Source organism: Elephantulus edwardii, unplaced genomic scaffold (assembly GCF_000299155.1).
Source record: "Elephantulus edwardii isolate Elephantulus edwardi_28Jun2011 unplaced genomic scaffold, EleEdw1.0 scaffold00135, whole genome shotgun sequence".
NCBI lineage: Eukaryota > Metazoa > Chordata > Mammalia > Macroscelidea > Macroscelididae > Elephantulus > Elephantulus edwardii.
The window spans coordinates 7,980,863-7,987,493 of NW_006399885.1; the positions used below are offsets into that span (position 1 = coordinate 7,980,863).

General features: G+C 38.8%; 1 pseudogene; it reads right to left on the reverse strand.

The window, feature by feature from the left end:
• Window positions 1-6,631, reverse strand: part of LOC102852537 — a 194,957-nt pseudogene that overhangs the window by 34,059 nt on the left and 154,267 nt on the right.

Here is a 6,631-nt window from a genome sequence, read left to right on the forward strand (position 1 = left end):
CTTGCTCGTTCACTCTTGCCATTTCATCTCGCGCCTCCTCGGCCAAGTGTGGAAGCGTAGCCCGCGGGGAATCGCTCCGAGGCGGGGATCCCGGGTCGCCCCCTTCTTCCTCCTGCAGCCCGATGGGCCTTCTGTCCCCACCTCCCCGCTCGGAACGACGCCTTCTTGGACACCCCTTTACCTGGGGACTGTGCCCCCCCCCGAAAAGAAACCAGAAAGGCCACGTACCGCTCTGCGTGGCTCCTGAGAGCGTGCACGCACCGTCGTGCAAAAGGGTTATTAATTCTTTGCTCTTCCTTCAGAAATGACAAAGTGAGAGTTAAGTAAGATAAATGGAAACGGAAAAAAAAAATCAATGATTAAATCTTTAAAGAATGAAAAAGACAATGTAGTAAAAACTGTCAAACATAAAAGAGACAGGAAGGAGAATTTAAAAATCACTAACAAAAGCATAACTCAATCAGGTTTGGGTCAACTTCAATCTATTTAATATATGTATGACTGGAGATACAGAAGAAAAAAGAGGACAGTTCAGGGTGGTGGGGTGAAGCTTTGAACCAAAAAATAACTGAAAATACTCCTAATCTGATGAATATTATGGTGAGCCAGAGGTCAGCAAACATTTTCTGTAAAGGGTCAGAACAGCCTTGGGGTCTATGTGATCTCAAGTGCCTCTACTCGGTTCCACCACAGATAATCTGCAAATAAAGAAGAAAAAAAAACACACCACAATTCTTTGAATAAGATGAAAAAGAAGATGATACAGAATTTTATTCCTTGGATTTTAAAAAGTGTTTTTTTCTGAAGCATCAGAAAGGAAAAAGACCAAGAGATAAAAGCACTGGAAAAACTTTCTGTCTACCTTTGTGTTGAAGACATTCTCATCTTGAGTAATGGAGTAGAGCTGCGGATACTTAAGCAAGTTCTTCTGGTTTCAACTCTTTTCAAAGATTCCCAGAATAAAAGGTGGCAGTGAAGTGAAAATCTATATGGAAAACAAAAGACCTGTTAAAAAAGAGTATTTAATCTGTCCCTTGAGTTAATATTGCACAAAAGGGAATTTCCTGGCTCACACAACTTTCATCTACTTTTGGAACTTCACATGACTCACAGAATTTCAAATCAATCTATCAAATCATGACTTAACTTTTCTAGTTCAATCTTGGATTCAATGAATTATGGTATTTAATTTTGTTGACCTTAATGGACACAAAATTAATAAATTGAGTATCTAGTTATTTATACAAAGGGCATGATACCAGGAAATCAATCTCTCTGTCAGATATATCTCCCAATGGATATGTATAGAGATCCCTCTTATGAAGCAGACAGTTTATAGCTAATTCACTTGCCAGTACTTGGTACAAAATGTTGCTGTTGTTAGCTGCTGGAAGTCTGCTCCAAGTCATGGTGACTCCATGTAGGACTGTCCCAAAGGGTTTGTGGTGTTTTTGCCAGAACTTTATTCCATGGAGTCTTTGAATGATTTCTACTTCCCTAACTCTGGGTAGCAGCCAAACATAAATTGCTCACATCACCTAGTCTCTTTGCACATAGTTATTGTTGTTGTTATGTCACCAAGTTGCCTGTGACTCACAGAGACTCAATGTACAATAGTTCTCACTGACTCTGACACACCTACTCTCATTACCCCAAGTCTTGTGTCAATCCAACTCATCCAAGGTCTTCCTCTCCTGATGTCCCTTAACCCTTGCAGTCATGATGTCCTTCTCCAAAGCAGGTGAGAAAGAGGATCAAAATCCTTTCCTTTCAGGAAAAACTTGGTTTCACCCTCTTCAGTACAGACCTGTTTATTCTCTTGGCAGTCCATGGCATGTTCAATATTCTTCAGCACCACAACTCCAATGCATCGATTCTTCTATTATTCTTAGTCATTGTCCAGCTCTCCAATACACAGCAAGTAACTGCAAAGACCATGGCTGGGATCAGGAGCACCTTAGTCCCTAGAATGACATAATCATTCTTTAGCACTTTGGAGAGGTTCCTGACAGCAGATTTCCCCAATGCAGGTTGTCTTTTAATTTCCTAACTACTGGTGCCAAGAATGTTGATTGTGGAGCAGAGCAAGCTGAAATTGTTAACAATCTCAGTCTCTTCTTGATCTACCATAGTGCTGCCAATTTGAGAATTTTTGTCTTCTAGAGGTTGAGCTTCAATCCATACTGAAGACTACAGTTCTTGACCTTCTGTAGCAAATGCTTCAGGTTCTCCTCAGTTTTGGGAAACAAGGCTGTGTCATCTGCATATCGCAAGTTGTTGATGAGTCTTCCTCTAATCCTAATGCCACATTCCTCTTCATAAAGCCCAACCTTCCAAGTGATCTGTTCCACATATAGATTGAAAAGGTATGAAGAGAGAATGTACTCCTTTCTTGATTTTGAACCATGCAGTATTTCCTTGCTCTGTTCTGAGGGCTGCTTCCTGGTCCAAGTATAGGCTTTGCATGAGCATAATTAAGTGTTCTGGGATTCCAATTCTTCCAAAGGTTAGCAATAAATTTGCTATGAGCCACACAGTCAAATGCCTTTGCATAGTCAAACACAGAGAGACATTCTCTGGTACGCTTTGCTTTTGGCCAAGATCCATCTGACATTGGGATAATGTTTCTAGTGCCCTGGCCTCTTCTAAACCCTGCTTATATTTCTGGTAGTTCTCTGTTCCAGTCACTTTTGGATAATCTTCAGTATAATTTTGTTTGTGTGTGATATTGATATTGTTTGATAATTGCCATACTCTTTCGGGTCACCTTTTTTTTCAGAATGGGAAGAAATATGGATCTCTTCCAGTCAGTTTGGCCAGGTCATTTGCCTCCAGACTTCTTGGCACAATCTGGTGAGTGTATCCAAGTAGCATCTATTTGTTTAAATACATCAACTGGTATTACATTAATTCCTTGGGTCTTTTTTGCCAATTATTTCAGAGAAGCTTAAATTTCCTCCTTCATAGCCATTGCCTTTTGATTGTATGTTGTTTCATAAAATTATTTTGTGTCAGCCAATTCTTTTTTGGTAAAGTGATTGTGTACTCCTTCCATCTTCTTTTAATGCTTCCTGAATCATTTGATATTCTGCCCACAACATCCTTAAGTATTGCAACTTGAGGCTTGAATTTGTTCTTCAGTTCCTTCAGCTTAATAAATGCCAAGTGAGTTCATCTCTTTTGATCTTCTGACTCCAGCTTTTCGCACATTTCATTATAATACTTTGCTTTGTCTTCCTGCACTGACCTTTGAAATCTTCTGTTCAGCTCATTAACTTCTTGATTTCTTCCCTTTGCTTTGACTGTAGTGCAATAATCAGAATCTCTTCTGACATCCATTTTGATCTTTTCTTCTTCTGTCTTTGTAATGACCTTTTGCATTTCCCCCCCGGATAATATTCTTGACATCCTCCCACAGCTCATCTGGTCTTTGTTCACTAGTGTTCAAGGCCTCAAATCTTTTCCTGAGATGATTTTTAAATTCAGGTGGGATAGCACATCGCAAGCATTCAATACACATTCTTATGTAAATGTTAGACTAAATGAGAAATCATTATAACAATTCACCTTAGTTATTATCATTAGAAACAAAAATGGTCTCTCCATCAACTCATGTTTTTAATATTTGCTGAATAACCTCCATGACAAAAATTACATTTAAAAAAAAGGGAGGGGGACACATCTCTTAAAGAGCATTATGTCAAGAGGGAACCTTTTAATAGTAAACATCATATGGGGGGGAAAAATGGGAAAGGGAGGAGGAAGAAAATTGGAAGGAAGGAAAGGAAAATCAAAAGTAGAAGTATGAACACATATGAGCTATGCCACTGAAAACTGGAGGTTGCTGACTCAAACACTTCTCAGAGAAAGAACATCAAAACTTCTTCCAAAATTATATACTTCAGTGTATTCTGACTCTATGAACGTTATAATTAGGACCTCACCCTCCTTAACTCAAGCCATATTTCTTGCACTGAGTCCATTATTTATGCTATTAATTTAGCCACTGCATCATTCTTTTGGTCACTGTTTACAAGGTAAATTTAATTTTACACAGACCCTCTTTGTAACATTACCGATGTCATTATATTTAAAGCTGTTTTCTTCAATTAGTACAAAGGACTAATGGGCCAAACAAATCTCAACCTCTACATCCTTGAGAGCAGATGAACTAGATGGTACTCGCTACCATGGTGAATGCTCTTCAAGGGATCACAGTAGATCCTGGACAGAGAGGCCAAAAAAGGGGGAAGAAAACTAAAAAATATAAAAATGGCCTTGCTTATTGGTCTGATAGAGACTGATGGAACCTTTGAAACCAAAGTTCCTAGTCCTCTTTCAAGCCTAAAACAAAACTCAATCCTGTGACTCAACTTTCAGAAAAATAAAATAGACTCTTACAGTGAACAATAACAAAGTTAAATATGTGAACTCTCATAAATAAACAAGTAATATTTGTCTATCTCTTGGCTTTTAAAGATGAAGGTATTGAGTAAATATGAACCTTTTTATAGGATCTATTTTCTGCCAGTAATTTTAAAGGACACCTAAAATACACTACATATCCTTCATATACACAGATATCTCAAAAAGAAATTGATTAAATAGAGTGGGTTTACACAGTATTCAGGAATTTTCCACTTGGCTTAAAAGCATCAAAAGCTTTCCCAGGCATACAGGGAAAAGATGCTTCAGATCTACTGTCAAACTATATGAACCATAAATTTTGTGTTGTTATTCTACAATGTTCATTTGTAACTTAAATATATAAGGAATATTTGACTGCTGCATGATTTGTTGTGTGAGAACAAAGACCCTAAAAATGGAATGTGTGCCACCTGCTATGGACAGAGTTGATGGATACACTTCCCAGACATAAACAGCCAAGGAATTCCTCTGGAGCTCTGCATGTCACCAGAAGGAAGTGGAAGAGGCTTACCACATTGTACAAGGCGATGCACCAATTATCAAACAGAATCTGCCCAGAAAAGCCATTGACAAAGGCGAACCAAAGCTGAAAGAGAAGAAAGTTTTATACCAATGCTGGCCTCAATATATCCATATACTAAAAAGAAGAGATCCTGAAATGGATGCTTTAGCTGCTAGAAAATAATGATTGAAAAAGTAGTAAATTGCAAGTTTCCTAAGTACTTTCATAATATTGATATTAAAAAAATCCTCTTGGTGCACTTTTGTAATTAATAGCAAATGTCTTTATGTTGAAATCTGCTAAAAATGTAGTCATTGTGCTTGCAAGACCTCAGCAAAGTATTATCAAATCAAAATTCTCATTAAAAAAAAAACCATATTGCCACAGAATCGGAACTGGTGACTCTCCATCGGGGCTCCAAGGCTGTGAATTGCATGGATGGAGGTTATCCATCTTTCTCCCATGGAGATACTGGTGGATTTGAACCATCAGAGAGGAACAGCCATTGGGTTAACAGTACAACTCCGCAAACTACACCACCAGAGTTCTCTACTATCAAAATTATTGGTATTTTAAAATAATTCTACCTCACCGCCAAGTGTGTTTCTAAGAATGAAAATCTAGTTTGATATTGAAAAATTAATCAATGTAAGTGATTAATTACAACTTCTTGACCTAGAGGCAAGAACCTGCACTGTAATCCTGAAGGCATTTGGTTTGAACCCACCAGCTGCTCTGCAAGAGAAAGATGGGCAATCTCTTCCTGTGAGATTAACTGGCTCTGAAAAGCTGCTGGAGGGTCAGCTACGGGTTGGTTCCAGCTTGATAGTACACATTAGCCACTCATTGTACCAACAGGTTAATTAAAAAAAATATGATCTTAGCAACTGACATTTAAAAAACATTTGATAAAATTTAACACCAACTTATGATTAAAAGTTCTCAGCAAACTAGGAATAAGTAAATTTGTGCATTCTAGTAAGGAATACTAGAAGCACGAGTGGCATCCACTTTCTAAACAACTTGCCTCCGGAAACTCTATGATCTTTGATAAATGTTGTAGAGGGGCTTCAGGCCTTTTGCTCATAGGGTCGCTATGAGTCATGGTCATCAGGAAGGCAATCAACAACAACAGTAAGGAATATTTACAGAAAACTTAAAGTTAGCATCATATGTAACAGGGAAAAGCTCATTCACTATAGCACAGAAAGTTTTGGCTTGCACAGAAAGACAAGAGAAAGAAATACAAAATGCACTGATTGAGAGGGAAAAATAATTTAAGAATAATTTTATTGATCTGGGAGGGAAGATGGCAGAGGTGGAGAGCACAGTGTGAAGAGCCAGAGGGATAGCAGCCTGCGTAGAGAGGATACCAGAGAGCACTTTACGCTCTACAGAGACTGACCATCACAGCGTGACACGAACAGTAGGATTTTGAATCAGAACTTTTGCTAATACATTATTTTAGAAGCTTTAAAAACCGGAGCCCTGCCTGCCTGCCCTGCAGCGGTCCCGCAGTGGTCCCATCGCAGACCCAGCAAAAGCTGGAATCCACTAGCTGAGCTGAGCTGCATTGAAACTCACCTGAAAGGAAAAAGGTTAGTGGGGAAATCGGCTGAATTCTCTTGAGCCCACTAAAACCTGGAGGGTCTGAGGTGCGGCGTGGACAATAGGAATTGAATCATAACTTTTGTCGAAACT